General features: G+C 37.3%; 1 protein-coding gene and 1 pseudogene across 4 annotated transcripts in view; both read right to left on the bottom strand.

Annotated features, from left to right (window-relative positions):
• FRAS1 (Fraser extracellular matrix complex subunit 1) overlaps positions 1–17,261 on the bottom strand; it is a 422,531-nt gene that overhangs the window by 339,928 nt on the left and 65,342 nt on the right. The gene's annotated exons all lie outside the window — the stretch shown is intronic.
• Positions 15,476–15,813, bottom strand: LOC134386320 (myosin light polypeptide 6-like; annotated as a pseudogene).

The following is a 17,261-nucleotide window of genomic DNA, read 5'->3' as shown; positions in this document are numbered from 1 at the left end:
GCCACACAGTTTCCTACCTGCACTTCAATCCTTCCTGTGAACAGGACAGGAGAAGTGCCTTGAGATGCACCCTACCTTTCCAGAAGCCTCACAGAGGTTCCAAACACATATGCATTCACAAGGAAAGACACGGATTCAAATTCATACAGACCTCAACCTTTCTTAATGGCAACACTGACATTCAGTTCTCTAAAATACAGCATAATAGTACAACAAGCTGTAATACAATGTGACACAGAATAGATAGAATAAGACAAATACTGATCTAGCATCTGAGTTGTTACTTAGAATCAGTCTTTTTCATAACAGCAGTTGACCAAGTATGATTCCTTCCATCTACAGACTAAGATAATTACTTCAAAAGAAAGCTAAGGCACTCACTACCTTAAAAACTAACATATCTTTCCAACAAAGAGTAAGAGTTCTTCAAGGTTCTGGTCAGCTGTTGGGCCTTAGCACTCTGCTGGTTATAACAGAAAGATAGGAAAGAGGAAGGCTTTAGAAATCTGTAGCTCCGGAAAGCCAAGGAAGGCATCACTCCTTTGGTCTCTCAGTGCTCCCTACTATGACAGAATTGCAACCCCAACGCTTTTTTTTTTTTTTAAGTCTGCATTACACCTAGAGGAACGTGTATTTTTTAAAAAATGTCTTACTCTTCCACCTGAAGGTAGGTAATAGCACATTTTGAGAACCTGCAGATTTATCTTTGTACTCAGGACAAGGCCATGATCTTCATCTTCCATTAGCCTTATGGTGAACGCCCAGAAAATGAAATTTCCTAGCAAAATGACAGGTTTCACTACCCTGAAGCACATTGTCTCCTTCAAACAACACCTTTTGTGTAGGGTAGGACAGATGGCTTTTCACTACATTTTTTATCAACCAGCTATTAAGAACAAGAATGAGGGGGCACTGAGGGCAGGAATTTTGTCTCTTCTGTTCACTGTTGTATCCCAATGACCCAGAATCCTGGCTGGCACTTGATAGGTGCTCAATAAACATTTTTGAATGAAGTATCCTATTTCAATGTGGGGAAATGGGAGCTCTTCATCCATAATAAAACTTTGAGGTGTAAGAGAGGTGTTAAAAAGAAGGTTCCATAAAAGTTTGCTCTGGCTTTAATCAACATACTGTTCATTTTTGAAATCCCAGATAATTTTCGTATGATTCAATGTTTGTGAGCATTGTCTCTCTCTAGCTAAAAAACCTGATCAAGCATAAAACCAATCACCTGGTTGGCAGTGGTGAAAAATGTCAGAGCACTGTTCCCTTTAGGTGGTTTGAAGCATTCTTCTCTCCCACAGCCTCAGTGGCTTTCCCCAGAAAGCCCTGACTGACCAAATTCAATAAATACTACAGGGCTGGCCTTGACATAAGACAATAAAATACAAAAGGAAACAGAAATTCTCTAAGCAGTGGGTGTCCCCAAGATAAAGAACATTTAAAAGGCCTCAATAAGAAATCTGATGGTTATTTGCAAACATCCTTTCTGCGTTCAGAGAATAAATCACTTCTTGGACATGTTCGGTTACAGGGTTCTAGTTAATCATTTGGCTGGAGCAAACATTACAAGCAATCAATCTCCCAGGCTTTGGAATTTGTATAAAGACTTGCTGCCCTTACAAGCTAGTTTCTCCAGTCTGGAGACTTTTAACTTTTTCTTTAGTAGCTAAAAGTTAACCAAAATGATACATCCTATCTTTAACCAACAGGCTGTCCTTCAACATAGCAGAGTAAAAACATGTGCTTTAAAAAGGACAAAGAAGAAGGTGTTTCCACCTTGAAATTATACACAAGGCAGAAACCCTTTATAGTGTCTAAATTCTATTTAAAGACAAAGATAAAATTATAACGTCTTGATTGAGAAGAAATGCTCTCTAGTCCATCATTTTTCAATCTGTGTTCTCGGAAGATGCCAAGTTATTGGAATTACTGGGAGAAGACCAACCAGATCCCCAACCCAACCAAAATCCCATAGCTCCACTTTTATCACTTTTATGCACTGGAAATAGTAAACCAGATTTCATTTGAAAAATAGCTTCCCCTTCTAAAAGAAGGTTGAAAACTACTTATCTTGTCCAAAGTTTAGCACTCCTGCTTGAAGGTAGGCGAAAACTGACATTTCAATTTCCTCTGGGAGTCAGCAGGCTCTTCCTGACTCTGAGACCTTCTTCCTGTCTGGGAAAACACTCAAAGCTGCTGGAATCAGCCCCTGTACTAACTTGACTTGAAAAGAGATTGAGCAGCATTACTGACCTTGAAAATTCTGACAGCACAGTAACTTGATTTTCTGCTTCATTATGTCCAATCTAAGGATTTGCCACTGATGTACCCAACTTCCCACTCTCTTGTCCACGCTCTGCTGGCTTTTTGGGCCACCACTGCAGCTCTGACTTTGGCAAACACAAAACACACACCACCCCTCATACGCCAAGAGGTTAAAGGGAGGTGTACGTGGTGACAGATACCTGTTTTCCCAGGGTGCTTTCTCAAGGTTGGAAAATTGAGCCTCCTCCAGACAAGACAAGCTTCCCTGTGAGAATGACTAAATGCCTGTCTTGGATATGTTGTCTGAGAAAGAGAGGAGAAAATCAATAAATAATGGGACGTCCCTAAGGTGTTACCTCCCTAGCCATTTAAAAGAATGAGTTAGCTGTTTGTGGTAATGCAAAAAGATCTTCGAAATATATTATTAAGTGAAAAGGCCAGGTACAGAACTATGTGTATACTACACTCCCATTCAAGGAAAAAAAATACATATATATACATATATGGGTGTTGATGGAGTCTGGATGTCTTGTTCTCTCCAAAACTCATGTGGAAATTTGATCTCCAATGTGGCAGTGTTGGAAACTGATTGAGTCATGGGAGCAGATCCCTCATGAATGGATTAATGCTCTCCCTGGGGGAGGAGGGGTAGTGAGTGAGTTCTTGCTCTATTAGTTCCCGTGAGAGCTGATTGTTTAAAGGACCCTGGCACCTCCTCTCTCTTGCTTCCTCTCTCTTGCTTGCTCTCGCCATGTGATCTGCATGTAACCCACTGGCTGCCTGCCACTTTCTGCCATGAGTAGAAGCAGCCGGAGGCCCATGCCAGATGCAGCTGTCCCAGAATCGTAAGCCAAATAAACCTCTGTTCTTTATAAATTACCCAGTTTCAGGTATTCTGTTATAGCAACACAAAACGGACTAAAGCAGGTGTGTTCACATGGAAAATGTCTACAGCGAGAGAGCCAAGCACCAACAAATGGTGTATGCTGTGAAGAGTGATGTGGGATGGGGGTGGGGGAGGAGACCACCCACAGTGCACTGTAAGAGGGTCCTTCACAAAAAGTTATTGGAAAAATGGAACTGAGAGATAACATGACTCTTCCCATGAACTTTTTGAAGACTCCTTGTATAACCTTCTTCTGCTGCTGGAATTTTTTTACTATGAGTATGTACTGGTCTTATAATAAGTTTTTAATATAACCACAAGAGGTAGAAAATTGAAAAAATCAAACTCCTCAGAAACAGAACTTAAGATGGAGAAGGAAGCAGAAGGAGTAAATACAAACCCAAAGCCAGATATTCAAAAACCAATCCTACATTTGCTGCCAGGATTCTCAAGCCCCTGGGTCAATTAACCAAAACGTGGCACTCACTGGGGGCCTTTCACTCTGCGGGAACCGCCCCAACTCTGCCATTTCCAGGATCATGCTGTTACCAGTTACGGCTTCTCAAAGGACTGCAGGAAAGCCAAAATACAAAAGGGCAATAGAATTCCAAATCTGGAGTTTTATTCAGCACATAAAGAAATAGCAATATTGTAATACCTCTCCCCATAGAAAGATTATGAATTACATTCTTTGACTGAGATTTTTTAAAAGAAGACTATTTCTCAAGCCCATATTGCAAACTAAGAAAGTATTATTCACAGGAAAGTTGGGGCCTTTCTACTGCCAATCAGGAAAATGCCTCATTTTCACTTGATAAAAAAAATGTCACATGGATTTTGCTGGTGCACACCTTCTATAACTTCACGGTACTTTTAGAAACCTTGTGTAGGTCACAATAATTCATAACAGTAAACACTACTGAGAAAAGAAGGATGGATCCTGTTAAAGATGGTACCTACCTAAAGAAATTGAATACTTAGTCAAGTTATTTGCTAAGCATCATGACTGTGGTCCAAAAATAAGCAGGAATAATCACCAGAATTCTTAAAATGGGAACTTTATGCTTTGGATACATTTTGAGATAAATAATTAAGAACAGATACATAATTAATAGCTCTGTAGCATATAAAATTGGAGTGTTAATTTAGAAACTCAAGAATGCTTACTAAGTCTCAATTCACTAATGAATTTAATTTTTTTGTTTTCTTACATAATTTCAACAAACTTGTTTAGAAAACCCTTTGGAATCTATCTTCTTTATTCTAGATTGCTACTGACTAGAAAGCATTTAAAGTACTCAATTATAATACTATATCAAGTTCTTTTATTATACAATGTTTTTTCAGCTGAATGTAAGCAGAGACCCGGCTATTTTCTCAGGCTTCACTAGTTAATATCCCCGTGGTTTTAGACAAGTAACAGCCTTTATTGAGCTTAATTTCCTCATCAATAAAATTAAAAATTTTAATCATGTGGTCCCTAAGCTACTTTTCAGCCCCAAAAGTATATGATTCTATGAGTCCCCATTAAAATACTACCCATCAATGAAAAAAGAAGTCATTTCTCTACTCTTTTAAGAAACAAAACAAAAATCCCAAATAACTCTTACTTTCAAGAAGCTGTTCTCATGTTTCTTCAACAAGAAGGTCTTGAGATTTAGAGGGAAGAAATGACATTTCCACATACTATTCCAGATAAGGTAACTACTTCTAGTTTTTAATTATTTCCAAGGTCACTTCCAGATTGGACTACCTTTAAAGTATCAGGAAAATTCTCACGATAAACCATTAGGTTTAAGTTTTCAAGAAAGCCCCAATCTAGGAAAGCACAATAAAGATCAGGTTACTGAGCACCAATGCTCCAACTAATGCTCAGCTTTCCTTGGACATACTCTCACCATGCAGTCCAGTACTCCAGTATGACTTAATATCTTAAAAATAACACTTATACAGGGACAAGATAATGAACCATATTATCCAATTGTGCATAATCCTTATAGCTACTCTGTAAGATGGACATAATAACCCAGTTTTAAGCATAAGGAAACTGAAGCAGAGAGACAATATTTTATGAAACATCACATAGCCAGAGAAAGTGCCAGAACTGGAAACAGCTCAAATCTTTGACATTCTTTACTCTCCTTACAAGCTTCTACTTGCCCTTAATCAGTTCCTTACTTAAAGCTAGGACTAAGGCTAAGGCCTTTTACATTTGTTGTAACATTTAAACCAACATGTGATGAGTGTTATCATTATATTCACTTCACAGATGGGGAAACTTGCTCAGAGAGGATCCATAACTTTCCTTTGGAAACTAATAATGGCAAAGCTAGAATTAAAGCCAAGGTAAACTGATACCAAACCCTGTGTGATTTACTATTATGGAATATGGTCTCCCTGCCAGGAGCTCAACTCTGTAACTATTTATTACCTGTACATACAAAATAACTTTGTCAATTCATAATACCTTTCTTTCTTTAAAATAGGGGTCACCTTTTTACAAGGCTATAAACTTTTTAAGCTGACAAAAATCGTACCTTGTTCAACTTTTGATTGAAAGGAACCAAAACAATGCCACATAATAATGGTCAATTAATCTGTGCTGAAATAATTAATTAAGATGAAAACAAGCCTGCACCACTTTAATCCCTAAATCACAATCTTCTAATAAAAAGTAATCTTAATGTGAAAATCGAAAGAAAAAATAAGTGAAGAAATGAATGGATAAGTGACTGAATAAAATATTTTAGTTGATAATTAAAGGGAAACTTATTTGAAGGACAGATTAAATCATATGAAAATGAAAATATTTTCTTTCTCTACTCCATTGAATAAAAAAAAAAAAAATTAATCCCTTATTTGATAAAGCAGAACTGCATGGTGGAACTAATTCTGCTTAAAAGATGAAAAAATGATTTTGGGAATTCATTTTGTAGTAAATATTTGCTGTATTGAGCCAAAGAACACCAATGTCTTTTTTGTCAAATGTCACTGTTCATATTTTCCAGACTCACCTATGGCCACGTATTACCAAAGGCCTAGGAATAAAACTAAAGCCCTGACTCATTTTCTGCTTTTAGTCCCCGGGGGAAATCTATGCCATGAGGATCAGCCTCACCCCCTCAACATAAGCCATGCCCTCTGTTTCCCCCTCCCACCTTCTTACGTATGGAGCACCTGAAAAAGGTGACACGGAGAAATAAAAATTGTCATGCTAAGACGTTTAGTAAAACACAGTGGATGAAACAGGAACTCATCTCCATTTATTCCTGACACCTCACTAAAATGAAAGAAAAGAGATAGACGTGGACAAATGCATAGAGGAGCCAACAACAGTGAGTAAAGAAAGACAGAAAACAGACCAGCAGAGACTGACATTTCAGGTTGCTCAACTTTTTTAAATACCTTCAAACAGTGGTCAAGATTTCAGAACTCTAGCTGAAAAATTAGAGCAATCAGATATCTCTGACCAAGCCCCTTTATCCCTGGCGGAAGACTGAAAATTCACCTTCTGAAGACACTTAACCAGAAATTGTCTGACTGGGGATTGCCAAGCACAGCTGAGAGGGAGTGAGGCATGTGACTGAGGAGGGATAAGTGAAAGTCTGGTCACTCAGTGGGGAGACCGCCAGCTCCCATCCTCTCTTGACTCCCAGAAGTGCTGGCTCTGGACTCCCTTTGCAGAAAACTAGAGATTTTCTACTGTGATAAAATTGATGACCCAAGACAAAGGACATAAAGGTTGACATGGGGGATTCCTCCAGCGTTGTGGCTAAGTTCCCACCTCAGTCCATTGACAAATGTTGCCCATTTATACAGAGCTTCTAATCACCTTTTTAATACTCACTAATAAATATGAATGGATAACCAATGATGACCAGATATCCGACATAAAAGACAGAGAGAGACCAAATGAAAGAAACCTGAAGGAAACAGATATGATGCAAGGAAAAGAAAAAAAAACTGAAGAAAAGAATTGTAATTGAGATTTTCAGAGAAATCAAAGAAGATAACAATCATGAAACAAAAGACCCAAGGTATGATGAGGGAATGACAAAGAACTCTTAAAATTTTTTTTTAAACTGGTGGTAGAAAAATGTTTTTAACCTTTACAACAGGTTGGAAGATAAAGCTAAAAAAACCTCCCAGAAAATAAAACAAAAAGTCAAAGAATTTGAAATTGGGAAAGAAAAAAAATTTTTTAATGAGATTGCTCATCCAATGCATCCAAAATCTAATGAGAGAAAAAAAAAAAAAAAACAGAAAAAGAGAGAGAGGGAAAAAGGAGAAGGAGGAGCGGGGAGAAGATCCAGGAGGAGGAGGAAGGGGGGAGGGGAGGAACCAGAGGGGGGAGGGGAGGGAGGAAGGGAGAGGAAGGGAAGAAGAGAAAAGAGAAGAGAATGTAGATGTGAGGTCCTGGAGGAGGGGCCAGAGAAAATGGAGGGTAGAAAGAAGTCAGCAGCACAATAATTTAAGAATATTTCCAGAACTGAAGGGCATGAGATCTCATTTTGAAAGCCTCTACTATGTGCTTAGCAAAATGGATTTTATATAAATATATATATATATATGTACTAGAGTAAATTATCATAAAATGTCAGAACACTACATTCATAAAGAGAAGTCCTAAAATACTCCAGAAGGTAGTAAAAACCCAGTCGCAAACAAATGATTGGGAATCATGATGGCTTAATTCTTCCCAATAACACTGGAAGGTAGAAGATAATGGAACAAAACCTTCAAAAGTCTGAGGAAAATCATTTACAACCTAGAATTCTATATCCAATCTTAATATGAATTGAGAATAAAGGTAGGATCAAGACATTTTAGATTCACAAAATCTAAAAATAATTGATCTCCACTGCACCTTTCCTCAGAAGGCAAGTGGAGAATATGGCTCTACTAAAATTAGGGAATAAACCAAGAAAGAGGACAACAGGGGATCCCAGACTGGGGATTTCAGACAGCAGAGCACGTTAAGGGAAGACCCAGGATAACAGCAGTGTCATAAGCCTAGGAAACATACGAAAAAGATTGAGGCAGGATTTTGGATAACTGTTGGACAGAAGTCTTGAGGGGCCAGCGGAGATGGAAGTAGAACTGACAGATTACTTAATGTTTTTGACTATATCGAGATCAACATTAGAGTTTAGTCAGACTGTATAGGAATAAATTACGACAGACACATAGAAAACAAAACAAACAAACAAAAAAGATGCAATTATCAATTCTGAAAAAACCCTAAAAGTTACAGAAGAAATCAATGAAATTATAGTATATAATGTCGCACACTCATGATCAATATTTATGTGGTCATAATAAACTCAACACTAGAAATTAATTTAACAAAAAACTGTGATATAACTATATTGGGAGCATACATACTGAAATATTTGTAGATGAAATGATATGTACTTTAAAAAAAATCTCCTTTAATGTAGTTTTTATATAGCTTTTTCAATTAGAAAAATATAAAAAGCTTTGTAAACTTTAAAGTATTTTATAAATTGCAGTTGTTGAGCTCACTGAAGCTGCTGACTTTCAAAACAGACCTGCAGTAGCCACAATATAACCACAATTCGAGCTTCTAATAGCTGTTAGGTTCTTTAACCTTGTGAACATAACAAAATAAAATTAAATAAAAATCACAAAATAATGGAAATAAGAAAAGCGTCAAATGAACAACCAATCACACCTTCACCTCTTTTGGCTTGTGTATGACCTCTGGCCCCTGAAGGGCCTCTTAGAAATTAACTGCGGAAATCACTGAACATGAACATCCTTGCTCAATCACTGCTTCTTCCCTGAGCTTTCCACCTAGAGTGGAAATACTACAAAGTTCTCTCACTTTGAGGTCCACAACTACAGTATCATCCTTTCAGAAACTCTGACTCAGCACTTTCAGAACATGACGATGATTAGACAAGGCTTATTTTAAAAGATTATGCCTGTCGTTGAAGACAGTATTGGAAATAGATACTCTCATACACTGTTGATGATGATGAGATTATAACTTGGCACAATCTTTCTAGAGGGAAATTTAACAATAAATATAGGAAGACTTGAATATTTTTTCCTTCCAGCAATTTCACTTCCAGGTATTTATCCTAAGAAAATAATCAGTGATTTGCACAAAGATTTAGTTACAAGAATGCTTATCACAGCAATGTTTAAAATAGCAAAAAAGTTGCAAACAGCCTAAATGCCCAAACACAGGTGATTGGTACACTTGAATAAATTATGGAACATGCATACAATGAATACTATGTGGTCATCAAAATAATTATGTAGAAAGATATTCAATGACATGGAAAAGTACCCTTGATAGAGTATTAAGTGAAAAAAATTATAGAACAATACACACTGATCACATTTTTGCAAATATATGTGAATCTATAAGCAAAGAAAGAAGCTCAAAGAATATATATCAATAATAGTTATCTAGAATTTAAGTTATCCAAATGAATCTTATTTTCTTCTTTTTGCATATTTATATTTTCTTCAATGAGCATATATCACTTTCCAATGGAAAAAAAATTATTTCTTTTTAAGGCTTATTAAGCAAGAAGAATATAGGGACTACTACAGTACTGGTAACTTTATAAAAACATACATATATAACTTTATATGTATGTACACTAATTTTTAAAAATAAAAAAAAGAAGGAAAAAGAAAAAATGATGAGGAAGCAGCAATGTTAATTTTGGAATATATTTTTGGCCCAAACAATAATTCTCCAAAGTCAGGGAATACAGTCTCAAAAGAGGTTTATTGATTTTTCTAATCTCCAAAAACACCAACTTTTGACATTGCTGATTCTCTTTATTGCATGTTTGTTTCCATTTCATTAATATCCATTCCTATATTCATTATTTTTTTTCCTCCTATTTTCTTTGGATTTCATTTATTCTTTTCTCCTACCTCTTGAGATTTTTCCATATTTCTTTTTTATTTATATGTATTTTTTATGTATGTGTATATTTTAAGGTTATGTTTCTATTTATTTAAAACAAAACAAAACAAAAATTTCCCTTTATTCAATGCCTTAACTATGATTTATAGTATTTTTATCATTTTGTTAAAAATGTTTTCTAATTTCTCCTGTGATTTCATCTTTGATCTATTATTTACAAAAATATTGGCTTTTCCCAAAATATTTCAGAAAATTTCAAATACTTTTTGTTTTTGATTCCTAGCTTAATTTCTCAGTGTTCAGAGGTGTAGTCTTTAGATCTTAGTGATTGGGAATTAAAACTCACTTTATGCCTGGCATATGCTCATTTTTGGCAATTGTACAATTCGCACTTGAAAGAAATGTGTGTTTTGTGGTTGTTGCAAGGACTGTTCTATAGACTGTATATCAGTTAGGTCAAATGGATTAATTTGTTCCTATATTCAATATTCTGATTATTTTTGTCCATCTATCACTCAACTACTAAGAAAGATATTTTAAAATCTCCTACTGTGACTGTGGCTTTATCTATTTCTCCTTGTAGTTCTGTCAATTCTTGCTTTATATATTTTGAATCCATGTTATTAGGTATATACATATTTAAAAGTAGCACATCTTCCTAGTGGATTGACATTTTTATCATAAAATGCCACTCTTAGTAATTCTTCTTGCCTTAAGATACAGCTATATTGGCTTTCTTTTGGCCAGTGTTTGCATGGTATGTCATTTGCCAACATTTTACTTTCCTCATTTCTGAATCCTTATATGTTTCTTTTAAGCATCATATAGTTAAGTTTTGTTTGTTTTTTCAATCTGATAATCTTTGTTTTTTGACAGGAGGCTTTATATTTTATATTTAATGGGATTAAAGATATATTTATGTTGAAATCTTCTCTTACTATTTGTTTTATATTTGCTCCTTTTTCTCTTCTTTCTTGCCTTATTTTAGATTTATCAAGAATTTGTACTATTCTATTTTCTCCCTCTGTTTGCCTGTTAGTTACACATTCCTTAACTATTCTTTTAGTTGTTACTCTAGTGATTATAGCATGCATATTTGACTTATTAAAGTCCAATTTAAATTCATATTTTTACTATTTCCTAGACAATGCAAGGATTGTAGAACACTTTTTTTTCCATTTAACTCCCTCCCAAACTCTGTATTTTTTTATTGTGCATTCAATTTTATATATATTTTAAATTACTTTCGAGATAGTCAATAATCGTTTAGATTGATCTACATATTTACCTTTTGTATTGCTCTTTGTCCCTTCCTGTATCTCTGGGCTTCCATCTGGGAGCCTGAACATATTAATCATAATTATTTTAAAGACTGTGTCTGATAGCTCCATTATCTGACACCCTGGTGGGATTTTTCTATCACTTATTTTTCCTTTTGGTTTTCAGTTATATCTTGTCCTCTCAAATGCCTGGCTATTTCTGCTTGAGTGCAGAATATTTTAAATGAAAAAGTAGTAGAGATAATTGAAGGCTCTGTATGATGCTATCTTCCTCTAGAGAAGACTAATTTTGATTCTGGCAGGTAGCTGGCCTAAGGGCATCAGTAATTCAAAACCATTTTAATCCAACTAGATTGACCTGATTCATAGCTGAGCTTCCGTCTTTGCGGGGCTAGTCTATTTTCGGCTCAGTTTTACTTTTAGGATGCAGCCCCCTTCAAGTTCTCAAATGAAAGCCTGAGATATTTACCAGCCCCACTCCCAGGAAGGTCCTAGTCCCATTTTGATCCTCCATCAGCCCCATGATTGTACTAAAAGCTGTGCTCAGTTTCTTAGCCTCTCAACCACTGCTTTTGGACACTTCCTCTCCTGGATATTTTTCCTGTAATTCTGTACTATCTTAATAGCTCTCATGCCTTTAGGCAGAAGGTTTTTCATATTTTGCGCATATTTTCCAGTTGTTTTTAGTGGGAGAGTTGGTTCAAAATAACACTGCCAAAAAAAGAACTGCCCACCTAATAAGTTCTTAAAATGAAATCCTGAGTAAATGTTTTCTACATAATCCATTTCAATTCAGCCCTGGACCATGTTCAGTTAAAATAAGGGTGACAAGGATAGTTTGTGTATCCTAGAGATCACAAGACAAACTTCAACTTCTATGAGAGTGGAATTTCTTCCAAAGAAAAGTCAAAAAGAATCTCCCAACCTATCACCCTACTTTTTATCTTTGGCTTTAACTTGTGACCATTCTAAAAACTACTTCCTCTCTCAAAAGAAAAAAGTCAAAATATCCTCTTTCTTGCTAGTAATTGATACCAGTACAGAATTTGAGAACTGTAGATGACCTTAAAGGTGTTCTAGCTCAACACTATCATATCACAAATTAGGAAACTGGGGTTCAGAGAGGTGAAGTAATTTGCACATGGTCATACAACAAGTTCCTCAAAGAGCCAGGAAACTAATCCAGTTCACACTGAGGGCATCTGAACTAGATATTTAAAACGAAAGCACAACTTCAAAAAGAAGTTTATTAAAGAAATAAATAAAATGGAACCAATCCTTACGAACAGACTAAGGAAAAAGCAGAGACAATAAGGAATATACGCATAACTGAATATCTGTGGTTACTAAGGAACAATAAATTCTTAGGTGTGTTAACATTATCCTCGTTATATTTTTTAAAGAGTCACTATCATTTATATATGCATACCACAATATTTATTGAAGAAGTGATACAATTAGGATTTACTTCAAAATCATACAAAATGGGAAGAAGTAGGTGGGTGAACAGATTAAATAAATCAGCCATAAATTGTTAGATGGTGATAATATGTGGGGGTTCATTACAACATTCTTTCATATTTGTTTGAAAATTTTCATAGTGAAAAGTAAAAATAAAATTTTAAAAAAGGAGATGTGATGCCCCCAAAATGCAAATCAGTTGGGGGTTTTTTCCTAATAAAATAAAGTTATTAAATTACTGCGTTAAAGGGAACTAGGGGTCAAATCCAGTTATAATAACATAGTACAACAAATATCTCTAGATAACACAACTCAGCCAATGGCCCAAATGCTTTAAGTAATAGCTTCTGTCAAGTAGGCAAACTAAGCAAAAGGCAGGAAGATGATGCCTTATTTAGTATAATTCAACCTCCTTTTTTATATTTTATCACACAAATACTAATATTGTTCACAGAATCTTGTTTTAAGTCTAAAAGAAATTATCTAATTTATGCTTATGCAGTATTCAGTGCTTAGCACATTCTCAATATTCCATAACTCAGACTCTTCCCCACTAATAAAGCACTGGGGGAATATTGGCTATATTTGGGGTATTTCAGAATCCAGGCAGGATTTATGAGGGAGAAAAGGGTAAATTGGTGGAAGTAGGAGTAGAAGGTATGAAAGAGTCCCAAATTAATGTTGTCCTAGGTCTCCTGCAAATTACTCTTTTATATCTAACTGTATCTAAAAAGTCATAACCTGAAGGAAAGAAAGCCCAAATATAAAATGGAAGGAAAACTTTGGAAAATGATTTTATCATGTACCCCACTTAATTTTCCCTGCTCAATCAATAGTCTGCCGAATCTTCATTTCTAGTTATTTCCCAAGTTTTTCTTTCTTCCCCTGTATCCTTGCTTGCTATGCTGTCACATCTCAAGGCCCTTCTCCTCAGCCCATAGGGCCAGTGCCTGCTACCAGGCTGCCTGAGGCTGGCACTGCGCTACCCTTGTCCCCAGGGGCTGCCTACACAAGGCAGCACACTATTTCGGAAGGAAGTGAGCACTTACCTCCAAAGGGCACTGTAGGACTTTTCCAAACTAGGAAAGTCTGTGAGCCCAAACCTGTGAACTCCCAGTGAGCTAGGTCACTCTAATTCAAATATACAGATGTGCAACCCTGCACGTGCACACACATATGCATGCACGCACACACATGCAAGCACACACACATATATGCACACACATACACAGAGTAATTAATTATTAATCCCAGGTACCAAAAGTCAGAGAGATCCTCAGTACTTAGTATGTGTTTATTTATTTAAGACTAAGGAAGATCAAATTTTTAAAAATTATTAAAACCACAGTACAATGGTGACTTAAATAGTATCAGTAAAAACTTATCAAATTCTTATTCTGATATAAGATAGGCAGTGTGCTAAGTTATGGCCCTACATTATCTCATATACATTAATTTTTTCATGCATATATTTATCTCATTTACTTTGCAGAACAACTCCAGGAGATAGGTACCAAAAATTACAGGCAGAGAATCTGAGGTTCAGAGAGATTAAGTCACTTGTCCAGGGATACACAATGATCCCTGGCAGGAAATTATTTTATAATAGTAGTGATTTTTTTTTATCACGGCTGAAAAACCTATCCTCCTGACAACAGACCACAAGAATATACAGTTAAAAGAAATTGCATAATACTCTGGATATATTCCTCAACACACATCCTAGATGACAGTCCAGGCATATCTATAATATTGCTGATCCCGGGGTTACTTTTCCCTGATCTCCTTAACACATCCTCACCAGCTATTGGCATGGGGCCCTCCAGAAACAAGTGCTTGGCCCTTGACCTACCTGCTCTTTATGGCCATCCTTAATTTTCTTAGCTAAGCTCCACATTCAAGTAAAATAAAAATATGGACTAGAGTGTTGTGAACTAGATGCAATGATCACTACCACTATTCAAAAGGAAAGTAGCTGCAGGGTTGAGTGATGGGCAGTATGACACTGGAACCTGCAATGAAACCAAAAGTGAAGCTCTCTGCAGGCAAGGGAGCAAGGCAGACCCATCCCTCAGCCTGAGGCCACCACAGAAGGAAAACAAGTTCCTGGTGGGGGAGTCTAGGGTTGAAAGTTCCCGCCTTAGAGTGAACCAGTGCACACACCTCTAATAACAACCAGAACCTATTGGCCACTTGCTACTACCAATAAATACCATTCTCAGGCCCTCTGCATGTGCCAGGCACTGAGCATTTATACTGTTACTTATACAAAAAGCAATCTGGTGGGGTCTATGCTACTATCCCTGTTTAACAGATAAGAATTTGGAAGCACAGAGAGCCTCAGTAATGTGCCCAACATGACACAGAGACAGGCTTAGAACCCAGTTCATCCCCACTCTAAAGCACATGCTGCTCACACAGCCACACACACACTCCAAAATCCAGATGCTCGTGTTCATCAACCCTTCATGATGTGAGTGAAGAGACACCCACCACTGCCAAAATGGCACAAGCCAAATGGGGGTCACTTTCCCCTGGAGCTTATAGTGGACTGAATTATGTCCCCCCAAAACTCCTTGAAGCTTGAATTGTGTCCCCCAAGTTTTATGTATTAGAAACTTAGCCCCCACTGTGACTGTTAAGAGGGTGGCCAAACACTGAAACCCATCACAGTTTCCCTTCCTTGCCAAACACCCAAAGGCCTCTGACATAATCCTCATAGGTGCCCTATCTTTGTCCTTGGCCACAGTCTGCAGCGTGGGCAGGAAGTGCTCACAGTCCAGCACCTTCACAGTCATCTCACCACTCTCGGGGTTCCCCAGGACCTTGAGCACCTCGGCGTTGGTGCGGTTCTGGCCCAGGGCCCTCATCACAACCCCACACTGGCTGTACAGGATCTTGCTATCACCTCTTTGGTCAAACAGCTGGAAGGCCTCTTTGAATTCTGCAATCTGGTCCTCAGTAAAGTCACACCATGGCTTCTTGCCTCTTGCCCCAAATGCCATTCATCTCCCAGGCCTCAGGCCCCACCATCTTGACTCCTCAGCTCTGTGGGGCCTTTTCCTATGGTAATCAATCATCCCCTTTCCTATGGAAGGATGCTGCTATCACTCAGAGATAAATAATAAATAAACCTTATATCTCTTTGGAGCAAAAGTAGAATTAACATAAGAAAAAATGTTAATTACAAAAATTATAAAATAAAAAATCTATAATCTTCAATAAGAAAAGCTATGCCAATATTCTCTCTTCCATTCTTTATGTTTGAGAGAACAAATATATATACATATTTATATGCATACACAAACACACACAGATTCACATATATGATTTAAAAACTTATTTTATGTAACATTTAATAAGTAAGAATTGTTGATTCAAATAATTCCCTAGAAACAACAGGGCCCATAAAGGGCCTTTGGACATCCTACTGTGGCCACATAGGATGTGGCATTAAAATATCAGAAGTTTCACATCTTTTCTTTAGCTGAGGGGGAAAAAATTAATCAAAGGACAATAAAAGCCACTTAAATATAGTCCAGCTCTGTTTAAGTTCAGAGAAACACAGCCAGGTGGGTGATGTGAGAGGCTTCTAAGGGCAGGCTTTTGAGAAGTGACATGAAGTCTAGTTCCTTTGAAGAGGCTTTCTTGCTGAGAAGGGTCTTCTCCTTCTAGAGGGGTCAGTGCCAGTGGCTCAGGCCCCGTGTGCGGGTGCCCACTCTTCTGCAGAGCCTCTCATGGGGTCTCATTCACCCTCATATCCCAGGACCTAGCACAGTGCTGATACACAGTAAATACACAAAAAACAGCTCTCAAACGGGAAATTAAAGATAGGGCGGGAAGCCCACATAGGAAGAGCTATTTAGTGACATCATCCCCCCGTGCTTCCCTTTCCGCTTGTCAGCTTCGGGAAGGCCTGTGGTGACTGTCCCAGTGGCATGCACAGAGGGCAGGACATGGCATGGTATGTCAAGACTAGGGTTTCCCTGAACCAGTTCAAATGTCTGCTCTGTCATCTACTAACTGCGGCCTTCAACAAGTCACATAATCTCTTTGAGCCTCTTCCTCATCCAAGAACTGAAGAGATTAGATTGGGTTTTGCCTGAAGTTGCTTCCAGCACTAAAGTGCTATGATCCTACTTCCCTCAGGATCAGTCTCAGCCCAACACCTCCCTTGGGTGCCTCCCAGTTCTTAATTTTAAAAAAATACAGCCAACCCTCATCACTCGTGGATTCCATATTTGGGAATTTGCCTACTGGCTAAAATTTATTTGTATCCTCAAAATTAAGACTTACAAGGCTTTCGCAGTCATTGGCAGGTATGCATAGAGCAGCAAAAGATGTCACCCGAAAGCACACACTCCCAGCTGAGGTCAAATGAGGCAACACTCTGCTTTCTTGTTCAGCTCTCCTACTGTAGATGAGTATCCTTTTTGCAGTTTATTCAGTGCCA

This window comes from Cynocephalus volans, chromosome 9 (genome assembly GCF_027409185.1).
Source record: "Cynocephalus volans isolate mCynVol1 chromosome 9, mCynVol1.pri, whole genome shotgun sequence".
Taxonomy (NCBI): Eukaryota; Metazoa; Chordata; class Mammalia; order Dermoptera; family Cynocephalidae; genus Cynocephalus; species Cynocephalus volans.
Note: the sequence above shows the minus strand (reverse complement) of the source record. Positions and strands in the feature narration are given on the sequence as shown.